At 38.6% G+C, this 18,084-nt stretch overlaps 1 protein-coding gene across 2 annotated transcripts in view; it reads right to left on the bottom strand.

Annotated features, from left to right (window-relative positions):
* DCP2 (decapping mRNA 2) overlaps positions 1 to 18,084 on the bottom strand; it is a 67,894-nt gene that overhangs the window by 28,942 nt on the left and 20,868 nt on the right. The gene's annotated exons all lie outside the window — the stretch shown is intronic.

Genomic DNA, 18,084 nt, shown 5'->3' on the forward strand with positions numbered 1-18,084 from the left:
CAATCTTAGAGAATGTTCCATATGCACTTGAGAAGAATGTGTATTCTGTTGCTTTTGGATGGAAGGTCCTGTAAATGTCTATTAAGTCCATCTGGTTTAATGCACCATTCAGGGCCTGTGTTTCCTTATTGATTTTCTGTCTGGTTGATCTGTCCATTGCCATAAGTGAGGTGTTAAAGTCTCCCACTATTATTGTGTTATTGTTGATTTTTCCTTTTAAGGTTGTTGGCAGTTGCCTTATATATTGTGGTGAATCTATGTTGGGTGCGTAGATATTTAAAATTGTTGTATCTTCTTCTTGGATTGATCCTTTGATCATTATGTACTGACCTTCTTTGTCCCTTCAAACATTCTTCATTTTAAAGTCCATTTTGTCTGATATGAGTATTGCTACTCCAGCTTTCTTTTGATCCCCGTTTGAATGAAATATTGTCTTCCATCCTCTCACTTTCAATTTGTACGTGTCCCTAGAAGTGAAGTGGGTCTCTTGAAGACAGCATATATATGGATCTTGTTTTTGTATCCATTCAGCCAGTCTATGTCTTTTGGTTGGGGCGTTTAGTCCGTTAACATTTAAGTTAGTTATTTATATTTATGTTCTTATTGCCATTTTATTAATTGCTTTGGATTTGTTTTTGTTGCTTTTTTCTTTCCTTCTTCTCTTGTTCTTTTCTGCCTAGAGAAGTTCCTTTAGTATTTGTTGTAAGGCTGGTTTAGTGTTGCTGAATTCTCTCAGTTTTTGCTTATCTGGGAAGGTTTTGATTTCTCCTTCGAATCTGAATGAGAGCCTTGCTGGGTAAAGTAATCTTGGTGGGAGGTTTTTTCCTTTCATCACATGAAGTATATCATGCCACTCCCTTCTGGCCTGCAGAGTTTCAGCTGAAAAATCTGCCAATAACCTTATTGGGGTTCCCTTGTATGTTATTTGTTTCTTTTCCCTAGCTGCTTTCAAGATTTTCTCTATGTCTTTAATTTTGGTCAGTTTGATTAATATGTGTCTCGGGGTGTTCCTCCTTGGGTTTATTTTATATGGTACTTGTTGTGCTTCCTGGATTTGAGTGAGTGGTTCCTTTCCCATGTTAGGGACGTTTTCAGCTGTTATCTCTTAGAATATTTTTTCTGTCCCCCTTCTCTCTCTCTTCTCCTTCTGGCACCCTTATAATACGGATGTTGGTGCGTTTCACATTGTGCCAGAGTTCTCTGAGACTCTCTTCATTTGTTTTCAGTCTTTTTTCTCTTTTCTGTTCTGCATCCATAATTTCCACTAATCTGTCCTCCACCTTGCTTATTCATTCTTCTGCCTCCTGTATTCTGCTGCTAGCTGCCTCTAGGACAGATACTACATTTATAAGTGAAACAATTTGGTTTTTCTAAAAGTTTACCTATCAGTGACATAAAATTGTTTCTCTTCATCAAAGTTTCTACTAAGAAGTTCAAAAGGGAAGACAGAAACCAGAAGACATTCATAACATACACAAATCCAGAATATATTAGGAGTTCCCATAGGGGCGCAGAGGAAACAAATCTGACTAGGAACCATGAGGTTGGGGGTTCGATCCCTAGCCTCACTCAGTGGTTAAGGATCTGGTGATGCCATGAGTTGGTATAGGTCACAGACACAGCTTAGATCTGGTGCCGCTGTGGCTGTGGTGAAGGCTGGCAGCTGTAGTTCCAGTGATTAGGCTCCCAGCCTGGGAACCTCCATGTGCCAAAGATTCGGCCCTAAAAAGCAAAACAAAACAAAACAAAACAAAAACAAGAAAAAACAAAAAACAAATCCAGAATATATTAAAAAGTTCTATATATCAACAAGACAAGCAAGCCAATTTAAAATAATGGATAAAATGTGAGTAGGGCATTCCTGTTGTGGCTCAGAGGTAACAAACCCGACTAGTATCCACGAGGACTTGGGTTCGATCCCCCATCCAGCTCAGTTTGGGTTAAGGATCTAGTGTTGCCATGAGCTGTGGTGTAGGTTGCAGATGTGGCTTGAATCTGGCACTGCTGTGGCTGTGGTGTAGGCCGGCAGCTATAGCTCCAATTCGACCCCTGAAGCCTGGGAACTTCCATATGCTGCAGATGCAGCTCTTAAAAAAAAAGACAAAAGGAGTTCCCATCGTGGCACAGTGGTTAGTGAATCCGACTAGGAACCATGAGGTTGCAGGTTCAGTCCCTGGCCTTGCTCAGTGGGTTAAGGATCTGGTGTTGCTGTGAGCTGTGGTGTGGGTCGCGGACACGGCTTGGATCCTGCATTGCTGTGGCTCTGGCGTAGGCCGGTAGCTACAGCTCCGACTGGACCCCTGGCCTGGGAACCTCCATATGCCGTGGGAGTGGCTCAGGAAAAGGCAAAAAGACAAAAAAAAATAAAAATAAAAAAAGACAAAAATTGTAAGTAGGTACTTAATAAGAAGATATTCAAATGGCCAATAAGAATATGACAATATGATTAACATCATTAACCTTCATGAACATGTAAATGTGAAGCAGAATGATAGACCATTACATTATCAACAGCTAAAATTTTTAAAAACTGAGGTGTCATTAATATACAACATTATATTAGCTTCAGGTGTACAACATAATGATTTCTTGTATATACTGAGAAATAACCATAAAATTCTTCCCAGTTTTACTTAGATGTAATTGACATACATCACTGCATAAGTTTAAGGGCTACACTATAATGGTTCAACAACATACACAGTGAAATGATTACTCCAAGTTTTAGCTAGCATTCGTCCTCATATAGATACAATATAAAGTTTTAAAAGGGGTTCCTGGTAATGAGAACTCTTAGGATCTTCTCTCTCAACAACTTTTATATCTATTATATCACAGTGTTAACTACAGTCATGTTGTATCCCTAGCACTTATTTAGCTTCTAAGTCAGCTTGTGCTTTCAGACTACCTTCCTACATACACATGTCCTCTGGTGACCACAAATCTGATCTCTCCTATGAGTTTTGTTTGTTCCAGAGTCCACATGTGAGACTGTACAAAATCTGTTTTTGTCTTATTTCACTTTGCATAACGCCTTCAATGTCCATCCATAGTGCAAATGGCAGGATTCTTTTTCTAACAGCTGAATGTATGCCTTTTTTTCCTAACAGCTGAATGTATGCCTTTCTGTGTGTATGTATACGTGTGTGTGTGTGTGTGTGTGTGTGTGTACATGTCTTCTTTATCCATTCATCCATTGATAAACACTTAGGTAGTTTCCAGGTCTTGGCTATTATAAATAATAATGCTATCAACATTAACGTGAATGGACCTTTTTGAATTAGTGTTTTTGTTTTCTTCACATACATGCTCAGGAGTGGAACTGCTGGATCATATGGTATTTCTATTTTTAATTTTTGGGGGATCATCCATATAGTTTTCTGTACCAGTGTACAATCCTACCAACCGTGTACAAGGGACCCCTTTTCTCCACATTCTTCTGTTTTTTTGAAGGTGGCCATACTAACAGGTATGAGGAATAGTTCATTGTGATTTTGATTTGAATCTGCTTAATTACTTAGTATCTTTTCACATACCAATTATGAGGTAGAGCCATTCCTTTATCTTCTTTGGGAAAATGTATATCCAGGTCTTTTGCTCATTGTTTAACTGAATTATTTGTCATTGAGTTGCATGGGTTCTTTGTACATTTTGGATTTTTTTTTTTTTTTTTTTTTTTCCTTTTTAGGGCTGCAGCCACGACATATGGAGGTTCCAGGGCTAGGGATCAAATCAGAGCCACAGCTGCTGGCCTACACCACAGTCACAGCAACGCCAGATCCTTAACCCACTGAGCGAGGCCAGGGATTGAATCCACAACCTCATGGTTCCTAGTCGGATTTGTTTCTGCTGTGCCATAACGGAAACTCTGGTACATTGTGGATATTAACCTCTTATTCAATACATGGTATGTAAGTACTTTCTCCCATTCCATAGGCTGTCTCTCCACTTTGTTGACTGTTTCTTTCTCTGTACAAAAGCCTTTGGCTTGATGTGGTCCCACTTGTTTATTTTTACTTTGATACTTGTGCGTTTGATGTTATATTCAAAAAGTCATTACCAAGATCCATGTCAAGGAGCGTTTTTCCTCTTGTCTTATAGGAAGTTTATGGTTTCAGATCTTATATTTAAGTTTTTAATCCACTTCAAGTGAATTTCTGTGAGTGGTTTAAGATAGGGATCTAGTTTTGTTCTTTTACATGCGAATATCCAATTTCTCCAGCACCATTTAAAAAAAAAACAACAACAACAGCTGTACCTCTGTCATACGGCAGTTCCTGAGCTGGGGTCAAATCAAGCTGCAGCTGAGGCCTATACCACAGCCACTGCAAGACTAGATCCTGGCCACAGCTGTGACCTATGCTGTAGATTACTGCATTGCTAGATACTTAACCCACTGAGCAAAGCCAGGGGTCGAACCTACAGCCTCACAGAGACAATGTCAGGTCCTTAACCCACTGGGCCATAACTGGAACTCCTCCAGCACCATTTATTGGAGACTTTCTTTTCCTCATTGAGTTTTCTAGGCTCCCTCTTCAAATATCAGTTGACCATACATGCAAGGTTTTATTTCTGGGATCTCAATTCTGCTCCACTGACCTATTTGTCTTTTTTCTTGTTTGTTTTGTTTTTTGTCTTTTTAGGGCCACACCTGTGGCTTATGGAAGTTCCCCGGCTAGGGGACAAATTAGCGCTATAGCTGCTGGCCTATGCCACAGCCTAGCAGGATCCAAGCCATGTCTGTGACCTACACCATAAGTTCACAGCAACACCAGATCCTTAACCCACTGAGCAAGGCCAGGGATCAAACCCAGAACCTCATGGTTCCTAGTCAGATTTGCTAACCACTGCGCCACAAGGGGAACTCCTAAATATCTTTAACTGGTAATTTTATGTATAGGCCAGGAAAACTAGAACACTCATATGTAGGTGGAAGGAATATAAATTGGTTCAACCACCTAGAAAACCCCTAGTGGTAGATATGCAACTTTCCTGTGACTCAGTAGTTCCACTACTAGAGAAATGAAAGTTTATTTTCCTCAAACAATATGTCCAAGAATATTTACAGCAATTTTAATCTTAAAAGCCCAAAATTACATACAATGCAATGCATAAGAGAATAGATAGAGAACTGTGGTATGCTTGTATGGTGGAACACTATGAAGAGCAATTAAAAAGGAACAAGTGCTAAAATATGCAAGATTAATCTCACCGGCATTATACTGAACCAAGACACAAAACACAACGAACACCTACCTCAAAATCCTAATTATATTAAGCTCAAGAACAAGCAAAACCAATCAATGGTGATATTAAATTAAAATAGTGTTTTTTTCCAGGAAATGTGGGAAAAAAAGTAGGCACCAATTAAGAAGGAGCAGAAAAGAATCTTCTGAGGTGTTGGAAACATCCTCTGATCTACGTGGTGGTTTCACAGGCATATATGTATATAAAAAATGAATAATCTATTAAGATTAGTGTATTTTATGTTCTTACCCTCCAACAAAAAAATTTTTTTTAATAATTTTTAGGAGTTCCTGCTGTGGTGCAGTGGGTTAATAATCTGGCTTGTCTCTGTGCAGCTGGTTTGATCTCTGGCCCAGCACAGTGAGTTAAGGATCTGGCGTTCCTGCTGCTGTGGCGTAGGTCTCAGATGCAGCTCAGATTCAATCCCTGGCCCAGGAATTTCCATACACCATAGGTGCAGCGAAAAACAGGGAAGATAGTAATTTTAGCTCCCTTTAGCTCCCTGCTTTGAAAACCTTCTAATCAGAACTTAGTATACACACACACATACATATATATATATATATATCAGTCACATATAAAAATTGGAAGCTATGCTAAAAATAAAATGTACAATCTAACTACCTTATGAGCAGAGCCCACTACCTTTGTGTTACAAAAAAGAATCTAACTGAATACATGCTCATAATAAAATAAGTACTTAAGGACTGAAAGACTTTCAGATTAAAGACTGAAGACACAACAATTAAATGCAAATCAGTGCATGAACCTGGATAGGATCCTAGATGGGGGAAGAAGTAGAAGCTGCAGGAAAAGACCGTAATGTACCAACTAGTAAATATAAATATGAACCATCTGTTAGATAAAGGAACCTATCAATGTCACATTCCTGACTTTGTAATTACACTGTAATAATATAAGAGAACTTCCAAGTTCTTAAAATTTACAGCAGAACTAATTAGGGGTTAAGGGGCATTATGTCTGCAATTTTCTCCTAAATTAATTAGCAATAATAATAAAAACTATATATATATATCAAAATTATAAGGCAAACATGGTAAAATATTAACAGGCAAATCTATTCTTTATATTATTCTTACTATTTTTCTGTATACTTGAAATTATCTCAATATTAACACAATTTTAAAGTCACATGTAACTAATGTTTAGTTCTTTCTAGTGCATTCAAATATGTACTGTATGCTTAATAAGTGGCAGGTATTATCCTAGGCACTGACTTCAGAAATGAATAAAGCAAGGACTGCTTTTTAAGGAGCTCCATCTAAAAGAAAAAATAATTTCAAAATTATGTAAGTGCCAAAAGGCAGGTGGGTGCAATGGGAGTACAGAATCAAGGGGCCTAACTCAGCCTTGGTATAGGTGAGCTGTGAGCCTGGGTGGTCACCTTTGGAAGGCTGACATGGACAGCAGTGTATTCTGCTGAATACACTTAGCTAGGATTTTAAAGATGAATAGAAGTTTGCTAGATAGACAAGAAGAAAAAGTTCAGAGCGCTGGAAATGGCTACAACTGATGAAAATTATGTGAGATAAAGTGATACAACATGAGTTCATCAGCATTAAAGCAACCAAACTTCGTAAACATAATAAAGTAACAGATCACCCAACTCTCAAGGAGAAAACGACTGATTCACCTCTACAATTAGGTATTTACTCTCATCCTATACTTACTAGGCAACACTTTTAATAGCTCACTTACATGTACAAACAAGTATTAAAATGTTAGTACCATAACTTCTATGTATCAAAATCCATTTCTCTATTAGAATACATAGTTAACGTTCCTGGCACATGGAATAGGACTAACTTCTCAAATGATATCAGATAAATATCTTTATGTAAGATTTAAAACTGTGCTACTCAAAGAACACCAGCACAGAAAGGCAATTTAATTCTCTGCCTAAAAGCTATGTCCTATAAATCTACAAGAAGAGGTAGGATAAATCAACCAACAGTTCTGTGAATAAATTTTACCAAGATTAAATCACATAAATGCATATTAAAGTAAGCTTCAGGAGTTCCCGTGGTGGCGCAGTGGTTAACGAATCCGACTAGGAACCATGAGGTTGCGGGTTCGATCCCTGCCCTTGCTCAGTGGGTTAACGATCCGGCGTTGCCATGAGCTGTGGTGTAGGTTGCAGACGTGGCTCAGATCCCGCGTTGCTGTGGCTCTGGCGTAGGCCGGCAGCTACAGCTCCGATTGGACCCCTAGCCTGGGAACCTCCATATGCTGTGGGAGCGGCCCAAGAAATAGCAAAAAGACAAAAAAAAAAAAAAAAAAAGTAAGCTTCATTACAATAAAGTGTTTTGCCAGAAAATAAGCAACAATATGAAATCTTGAAAATAATTATTTTCTCAAAAACAGCTGGTATTTCATCACAACTAATAACAAAAATATACTAAGGTTATCCTAATTTATCCTTTCAACAATATCTAGAAAACATTTTTTACATCTGTCCTCAATCTACTTCACTGAATAATAGTGATAAAAACTTTACCCAATTAACAAAAGTGAGCCAAAAAGTCTAAGACTGGAAATGGCCAATTGAGATGGCCCTTAGCTTTCTATTGACAATTATTCAAACGTTCTGAGAAGCCTGCTTGCCACTGCTTCTTTTAGGTCAGTCCACATACAGAGCCCTTATAGGACATGTCAAACCCTGCTAGAACATAACAAAATAACTTTACACAGCTATCTACAGTAATATAATAATACTAATATCATAATAAACCAAACTAGAATGTTCTAATAGTCAAATTAAAATGCTACTGGAGTTCCCGTTGTGGCTCATTGGTGAATAAATCTGACTAGTATCCATGAGGACACAGGTTCCATTCCTGGCCTTGCTCAGTGGGTTAAGGATCCGGCGTTGCCATGAGCTGTGGTGTAGGTCGCAGACACGGCTCCGACCCGGCATTGCTGTGGCTGTGGTGTAGGTCAGCAGCTACAGCTCCGATTCAACCCTTAGCCTGGGAAGCTCCATATGCCCCGTGGGTGTGGCCCTAAAAAGACACACACACACAAAAAAAAGGACAAAAATAAGTAAAAAATAAATAATAAAATATTACCAAGTAACGTAAAATAAAGGTAAGCACTCATGGAACATCTGCGTAACATAAAATCAAGGGAAAAAGTACTTAAGACATTAGCCTAAGTCTAACTAATGTCAGCTAAAAAACTAGGACAAAAACCTTTCCATGTATGTTAAGACAAGTGAAAATTAAAAGGAATAATGTGATATTTACATAAACTTCTATAAACAGACTAACAACTTGGTTTTAACTAAGACAACACTGGTGGTTTTCCACCTCCTCAGTGCTGCTCCTGTTATACTGCAGCACCACCAAGTGGCAGAAGGATGTACTACAACTCTAGAACTGCTAGTTGAATATCACTCAAAAATGGCAACTACTATGGACTGGCTCTCCAAAATTCATCTGTTGAAGTCCTAACCCCAAATGCGACTGTACCTGGAGATAAGGCCTGTATGGAGGATAAAGGTTAAATGAGGTCACATGGATAGGACTCAAATCCAAAAGGGCTCGTACCCTTGTAAGAAGAGGAGGAACTAGTGCTTTCTGCCCTCACACAGGCACCCAAGAAAGGCCGCATGAGCACACAGGGAAAAGGCAGCCAAATGCAAGCCAGGATCAAAGTCCTCACCAGGAACCCAATCAGCAGGCAGCTTTGACCTGTGACTTGCCAGCCTCCAGAGCAGTAGAAAACAAATTTCCATTGTTTAAGCCATCTGTCTGTGGTATCTGGTTAGGAGAGGCCTGAGTAGACTACCACAACAATGCTCCACCTTAGTCCCCAAACTCTATTCTTTAAGACAAAAGTATTCACTTAAAAATCAAGAATAAAAGTAAAAGGCTTGGCTTTTAAAGTTCTAACACCAAAATTTCAGAAATTAAAGTCTTTACTGATAAGTTCCTTTATCAGCTGAAAGAGGCTATTATTTAGATCAAAAAGGTTAGAAGTCAGGATTAATTATTATTAGCAAAGGGAACATTTTCTCCTAAAATTAAAGGACTATGGTTCTGTGCTTTCCTCAGAGCAAGACAAAAACTCTTGAAACAGAAAAAAAAAAAAACAAAACAAAACTCATACAAGTCCAGATAGGTAAATGCTATTAGAAAATACTTAAAAATTACAAATTCCTTCTGTTATCATCTGTGTACATGTGCTTAGAAATACCCATTTACAAATATCCCTTGACTGCCTATAAAGCAGTCAAGAAAGAACATGAACTTCAGAACCCTATAAATAGCCCTATAAATTGGCAACCCTGTTTTGCTGCTTACTGTGAGATGGTGAGCTATTTCAGTGCCCCAGTTGTGAAGTGGAGATAAGCACCTGCCATAATGGTGGTATCTCTTCCTACAGGATTCTCTTTAGATCCTATATATCCACAATCCATTCTTCCACTCCCATACCCTAAAAAATTTTATTTACTTACAAATCATGGTGATCCACTATTATTACTGATACACTAGCACCACCTAGATAGGACATTTTATCTTAGTGTCCCAGAGAAGAGACCAAACAAATAAACCAAAGTGAAAACTGTCTCAGTTCACAGGTTAACTTCCTCTGTCTCCTACCCAAATGCCTTACTTCTGTACCATCCTAACTCTTTACAATACAGTGTATAAAACTCATCAAAGGGAGGGTTTCAGTGGTAGAAGCAGACAGATCCCGAGTCTAGAGTACTTCTTCAGGTTTTCCAAGGTTAGGTATTTGATTCCTCCAAGAAGATCCAATTACAGAGATCACTGATTTCACCCATTTTAGCCTAAATTTCTATTACTCCAGTTAATGTACTATCTCGAACCTATCTCACTGTTGTAGGAATAGTCTAACTCCATTTGTAAGATTTACAGATCAATTCCTCTAAAAAGGATGCTATGGTTCTCATTTTGGCCTTCCTTATAAGCAAGACTTCAAAATTTGAAGACACTACTTCATTTCATCTCCTGCCATCTGCAGAAAGAAAGAGAAAGCTCTTCAAAGATGTGACAAATCCTTATCTGCTCCCTAAATAGCCTGCGATTTTAAAAGGCAGGCATTAACCTTTACTTTCTGGTACATAAAGGCTGGGTCTATAAGCTACTGCAAATACCTGCCTAGATAAGTTATTCCGTACTCAATTAAAATGCAGCATTTTCAATTATTTTTAAAATCTTACTCCAAAGTAAATAACCACTACTAGTTTTTTTCCACAGCAAATAACTAACTAGTGATTTACTAAGAATGAAGGGTATAAGGTAGAAACTGAGAACTGAGACGATAAAAACCAGAGAAAGAATATTGTGGGCTTCGTCAGGCCTAAAGACAGGGAAAATCAATGTGACAGAATGCCAGATGGGACAGCTATGAAATAGAAAAAAAATCATACAGACGAGAGACAGGATTAAGATGGCAGAAAAGAAGGACTGGAGCTCACCTTCTCTCATAAAAACAACAGAATTACAACCAAATGCTTCAACCAAATGGACTGGAACTTTCAACCAAATGGACTGGAAACTTTCAAAAAGATATCCTACTCCAGAGGACAAAGAGGAGGCCCCATCAAGATGTAGGAGGGGTGATTATGAGATATAAGCAACCCCACACCTCCCAGGTGGGAAGCCCACAGACTAGAAAGTAACTATATCGCAGAGGCTCACCTAGAGGAGTGAGATTTCTGAGCCCCACATCAGGTCCCCACACCTGGAGATCTGGCATTGGGAGAAAGAGTGCCTGGAGCGTCTGCATTGACAGCCAGTGGGGCTTGTGTGCAGGAGCTCCATGGGACTGGGATAAAAGGAAACCCCATTCTTGAAAGGCACACACAGGCTTTCATGTGCATTGGGTCCCAGGGCAAAGCAGAAACTCCATAGGAATCTGGGTTGGACCTGACTGCAGTTCTTGAAGGATCTTCTGGGAAAAGAGGTGGTAACTGTGGCTTGTCCTGGGAGAAAGACATTGTAGGCAAAGGTCTCGGGAATATCCATCAGCAAGTGTTCCTCTAGAGGTGGCCATTTTGGGAAAATCTGGCCCAACCCATCAGCGCTGAGAAGCCCCAGGCCAAACAAAAATCCGGGTGGGTCACAGCCCCACCTATCAGTAAACAGGCTGCCTAAAGACCCTCCCAAGTACACAGCCGCCTCTAATCTCACCCAGAGACAAAGCCCCACCCAACAGATGCATAGGAATAAAGCCCCACCTACCAGTGGGCAGGTACCAGTCCCTCCCATCAGGAAGCCTACAGTAAGCCCTGGAACCAACTTCGGCCACAAGGGGGGGCAGACATCAAAAGTAAGAAAGGCTACAACTCTATCGTCTGCAAAAAGGAGACCACACCAAAAACTTATAAAAATGAAAAGGCTGGGAACTATAACTCAGATAAGAGAACAATAAAAAAACCCAAGAAAAACACCTAAGTGACCTGGAGATTATCAGGCTCCAGGAAAAAGACTTTAGACTGATAATGCTGAAGATGACACTGGAAATAAACTGGAGGCAAAGACATAATTTACAGCAAACACTGAGCAAAGAAATACAAGATTTAAAACTTAAGCAGAGATGCAAAGTACAGTAACTGAAATAAAAAATTCATTAGAAACAACCAACAGCAGAATACAGGAGGCAGAAGAACGAATAAGCGAGGTGGAGGACAGATTAGTGGAAATTATGGATGCAGAACAGAAAAGATAAGAAAGATTGAAAAGAAATGAAGATAGTCTAAAAGAACTCTGGGACAATGTTAAACACATGAACATCCGTATTTTAAGGGTGCCAGAAGAAGAGAGAGAGAAAAGGACAGAAAAAATATTCGAAGAGATAATAGCCACAAACTTTCCTAAGTTCCCGGATTTGAATGAGTGAAAGAAACCAAGGAAGAACACCCCAAGACTCGTATTAATCAAATTGACCAAAATCAAAAACAAAGAGAAAATACTGAAAACAGCTAGGGAAAAGAAACAAGTAACATACAAGGGATGAGCAGATTTTTCAGCAGAAACTCTGCAGGCCAGAAAGGAGTGGCACGTTATACTTAAAGTGATGAAAGGACAAAACCTCCAACCAAGATTAATTCACCCAGCAAGGCTCTCATTCAGATTTGAAGGAGTAATCAAAAGCTTTACAGATAAACAAAAGCTAAGAGAATTCAGCAACACCAAATTGGCTTTACAGCAAATACTAAAGGAACTTCTCTCGGCAGGAAAGAAAAGGCCACAACTAAAAACAAAAATATCACAAATGATAAGGATCACCAGTAAAGGCATATATACAGTAAACGTAGGAAATCATCCACATACAAATATGCTACCAAAATCAAAAATCATGAGAAGAGGAGGGTACAAATGCAGGACACTGGAGATGTACTTGCAATTAAGAGACCAACAACTTAAATCAATCTTGTATATGTGTGTGTGTGTATATGTGTATATACACATATACACACACACACATATATCAGAACTTCAGGGTAACTACAAACCAAAAATCTACAATTGATACACAAACAAGTAAGAAAAATCAACTCAAATATAACACAAAAGATAGTTATCAAACCACAAGAGGAGAGAACAAGAGAAGAAGGGAAGAAAAAAGAGTAACAAAAACAAATTCAAAGCAATTAATAAAACAGCAATAAGAACATACATATCAATAATTACCTTAAATGTAAATGGACTAAATGCCCCAACCAAAAGACATAGACTGGCTGAATGGATACAAAAACAAGACCCATATATGCTGTCGTCAGGAAACCCACTTCACTTCTAGGGACACATACAAATTGAAAGTGAGAGGATGTTAAGAAGATATTACATGCAAATGGGAATCAAAAGAAAGCTGGAGGAGCAATACTCATATCAGACAAAACAGACCTTAGACAATATTATAAGAGACAAAGAAGGACATTACATAATGATTGAAGGATCAATCCAAGAAGAAGATACAACAATTGTAAATATATATGCACCCAACATAGAATCACCTCAATATATTAGGCAACTGCTAACAACCCTAAAAGGAGAAACTGACAATAACACAGTAACACTGTAACAGCAGGGGACTTTAACCCTCCACTTTCCACAAGTGGACAGATCATCTGGACAGAAAATCAACAAGTAAACACAGGCCCTAAATGAAGCATTAGACCAGATGGACTTAACAGATATTTACAGGACATTCCATCCAAAAGCAGCAGAATAGACATTCTTCTCAAGTGCACAGGGAACACTCTTGAGGATTGATCACATTCTGGGCCACAAATCAAGCACCAGTAGCTTTAAGAAAACTGAAATCACATCAAGCATTTTTTCTGACCACAATGCTATATGAATGGAAATCAACGACAAGAGAAAAATCACAAAAAACACAAATATGTTGTTTAAATACGCTACTGAACCACCACTGGATCACTGAAGAAATCAAAGAGGAAATTAAAAAATACCTAGAAGCAAATGGCAACAAAGATACGACACTCCAAAACCTACGAGATGCGGCAAAAGCAGTTCTAAGAGGGAAGTTTATAGCAATACAAGCCTACCTCAGGAAACAAGAAAAAGCTCAGACAATCTAACCTTACATCTAAAGCAGCTAGAGAGAGAAGAACAGACAAGACCTAAAGTTAGCAGAAGAAAGCATAAAGATCAGAGCAAGAATTCCCCTCGTGGCTCAGCAGTTAATAAATCTGACTAGTTCCCATGAGCGACCCCTGGCCTCGCTCAGTGGGTTAAGGATCTGGTGATGCCGTGAGCTGTGGTTTAGGTCACAGACACGGCTCGGATCCAGCGTTGCTGTGGCTGTGGTGTAGGCCAGCAGCTGTAACTCTGATTGGACCCCTAGCCTGGGAACCTCCATATGCCTCAGGTGTGGCCCTAAAAAGCCAAAGAAAAAATTTTTTAATTTAAAAAATAAAAATATAAAAAACTTCCAACAAACAAAAGTCCAGGACCAGATGGTTTCACATGTGAATTTCATCAAACATTTAGAGAAAAGCTAACACCTATCCTTCTGAAACTATTCCAAAAAATTGCAGAGGAAGGAACACTCCCAAACTCATTCTAGGAGGCCACCATCGCCCTGATACCAAGACCAAAGATACTACAAAAAAAGAAAATTACAGGCCAATTTCACTGATGAACATAAATGCAAAATCCTCAACAAAATACTAGCAAACCAAATCCAAGGATACATTAAAAGGATTGTACATCATGATCAAGTGGGATTTATCCCAGGGATGCAAGGATTCTTCAATATTTTAAAATTGATCAGTGTAATACACCACATTAACAAACTGAAGAATAAAAACCATATGATCCTCTCAATAGATGCAGAGAAAACTTTTGACAAAAATCCAACACTCATTTCCAATAAAACCCAGTTTTATCGAGGTATTGTTGACAAAGTTATAATCTAAAATATAAAATTGTAAAATAAAAAAAAATTTTTTGAAAGATACATGTACTCCAATGTTCACTGCAGCACTATAAAAAATAGCCAAGACATGGAAACAACCTAAATGTCCATCAACAGAGGAGTGGATAAAGAAGATGTGGTACATATACACAACGGAATATTACTCCACCATTAAAAGGAAAGAAATAATGGCATTTGCAGCAACATGGATGGACCTAGAAATTATCATGCTAAGTCAGACAATGAGACACCAACATCAAATGCTATCACTTACATGTGGAATCTAAAAAAGGACGTAGTGAACTTCTTTGCAGAACAGATACTGACCCAGACTTTGAAAAACTTATGTGTTCCAAATGAGACAGGTTGGGGGGGGGGGAATGCATGGGGGTTTGGATGGAAATGTTATAAAATTGGGTTCTGATGATCACTGTACACCTATAAATATAATAAAATTCATTGACTAATTAAAAAAAAGAACACAGATGAAAGAATCAGGTTGGATTTATGTGACAGTATTAGAGCAGTAATATGCTAAAGTTTTTCATTAGCGTAGCCATAATAATCCATAAGGTTCCAAATATGCCTCAATTTTATTATCTATAAAATTAATGACATAAAAATCTATGAAACCTATGAGACGGATTTACATTATGAAGACTAAATTGAATTCATTCTAATACTAAAGGAAAAAATGAAGACTGATTAAAAAACTATTGTAAGTTTAAAGTATAGTATCTAAAACAGTGTCTGGATTTAAGTAATCACAGTATAAGTATTGGTTAAAAAAAAAAAGAAAGAAAAGAAAAGAAAGAATACATGATGTGAAGTTTGTGAGTCTGTGGACCCAGGTGCTGGTTCCTTGTTTTTGGTGATTGTCTGAGCAAAATCCTGAAAACCATCCCCTAAAACACAGATGGATAAGATGGGCAACCATCTTTCACAGTGGTTCATTAAAACAGAGGTTCTTTTTTTTTTTTTTTACTTTTCTCAGGCTGCTCCTAAAGCATAGGAAGGTTCCCAGGCTAGGGGTCTAATCGGAGCTGTAGGCGCGAGCCTGCGCCAGAGGCACAGCAATGCCAGATCTGAGCCGTATCTGCAACCTACACACAGCTCATGGCAAAGCCGGATCCTTAACCCACTGAGGGAGGCCAGGGATCGAACCCTCAACCTCATGGTTCCTATGGTTCCTAGTCGGATTTGTTAACCACTGAGCCATGACAGGAACTCCTAAAGCAGAGGTTCTTAATAGCTCATGTAGAAGGTGAAGTGGGGATGTCAGAACACTGCAGTATGGCTGAAGACAAGACAGCATGGACGGTATGTGTGTGTGCATGTGTGTGTTTGATGAAGACCTTTGTATCCTTAATAATATTCTAACTTGTCTTCCTGTGTTTCGCTTCTTTCTTCTAGGATTACTTCTATACTTTAATCTCTTCATTCATGCTTTTAATTTTAGCACCTACAACAGTGTGTGTGGCACATAACATGATCTTAGTAAATATCTACTAAATGGATAAACTCTGTTTCCCCATTAGTTGTATTAAAAAAAAAAAACAAAAAAAAAAAAACAACTAAGTAGTGGTGGCTCATCAGAATTTTAACTATTATCCCTCACTAATAATTACACCCAAGGAGTTTATCAGGTGGCAGAGTGGATTAAGGATCCATCGTTGTCACTGCAGGGCCTGCGTTGTTGCCATGGCATGCAACAGTTCCACCCCTGGTCCTGGAACTTCCACATGCTACAGACACATCCAAAAAAAAGTACATCCAAACTTAAACTAGGAAATGAACACTACTGCAGGAAAACCCTGAATCATAAAATAAATACAAATAAGGCAAGAGATCCAAATAAAAATATACCACAAAGTCCATAACTGCCATCTCAAAACTATCTCAAAATTCACACCAGTTTAGATTTTAAAGATATCACTTCTAGTTATGAAGATCTTACTTCCAGTTATGGAGTCCTTGAGTAACTCTTCTCAATTTTGGGGAGCTCCCATTGTGGCTCAACAGAAATGAACCTGACTAGTATCTATAAGAATGCAGGTTCAATCCCTGGCCTAATTCAGTGGGTTAGGAATCCAGTGTCATCATGAGCTATGATATAGGCTGCAGTTGTGGCTTGGATCTGGCATCGCTGTGGCTATGGTATCGGTCAGCAGCTCTAACATCAATTAGATCCCTAGCCTGGAAACTTCCATATGCCACACCTCTAGCCCTAAAACAATAATAATAATAATAATAATTTTCTATCTTACAGAGATTAAGTGACTGGCCCAAAGTCTCTAGTCTATTGACAATACATATTAAAACTGAAATGGAACAAAACCCTTTCAACTCCTAGGCCAGTTGTCTTTCCATTTTATCATACTTCCTTATGACTCAACTTCTCAAATTCAAGGGCAAGGTACAATGTTATAAATAATTAGGAACTGATAAATTAAAATACAGTATATATTACATCACAAGGTACTATATAATTAATGCCAATCAAATGATAAAGAGAGCAATTGCTTTTAAAGTTCAGATTACTGTGGGCTAGAGCTGACTGGTTACATTTTAAAATAAATTGAATTTTAAATGACTTCCTCATTTTACAAATAAGAAACTCAGGTCTTGTATAAAGAGCAGGTTGGAAGCAGTCCTTCAAAGGAAAAGAATATTTTGAGCTCGGTCTAGAAATATACCTAAATAGGATATGAATAACAGGAAGAAAGGACTTTCCAGGTGGGTAAATAATATAAGCAGGAGTTCCCGTCGTGGCGCAGTGGTTAACGAATCCGACTAGGAACCATGAGGTTTCGGGTTTGATCCCTGGCCTTGCTCAGTGGGTTAACGATCCGGCATTGCCATGAGCTGTGGTGTAGGTCGCAGACGTGGCTCGGATCCCACGTTGCTGTGGCTCTGACGTAGGCCGGAGGCTACAGCTCCAATTCAACCCCTAGCCTGGGAACCTCCATATGCTGCGGGAGCAGCCCAAGAAATGGCAAAAAGACAAAAAAAATAAAAATAATAATAATAATATAAGCAAAAGCTCAGAGGCTGAATCAATTAAGTCAAATTCAGGGGACAAAGAATTAATTCTCTTGACTAAGAATAATGAAAGACAAATTTAGGAATGGTTAAGTTGCATGTTGGAGGTAGGGGAGGTTGTTTCAATACTTGACATTTCAACCTTATCCTGCAGTGAGAAGCTAGAATGAGTTTTGAACAACAAATGTAAATTTCTTAGAAAAGCCCACAATGTGCCTTGTCTGCAAGCCAAGACTATATAATATCAAACAAGAATTATAATAGCCAGAATATTTTACCAATGACAAATCCAAGTATAAAAGGAAATGTGGAGGAGACAGCAAGGAAAAAAAGGGGTTAAAAAAACACTCAAATCCTAAG

Source organism: Sus scrofa, chromosome 2, assembly GCF_000003025.6.
Source record: "Sus scrofa isolate TJ Tabasco breed Duroc chromosome 2, Sscrofa11.1, whole genome shotgun sequence".
In the NCBI taxonomy this organism is placed as follows: domain Eukaryota; kingdom Metazoa; phylum Chordata; class Mammalia; order Artiodactyla; family Suidae; genus Sus; species Sus scrofa.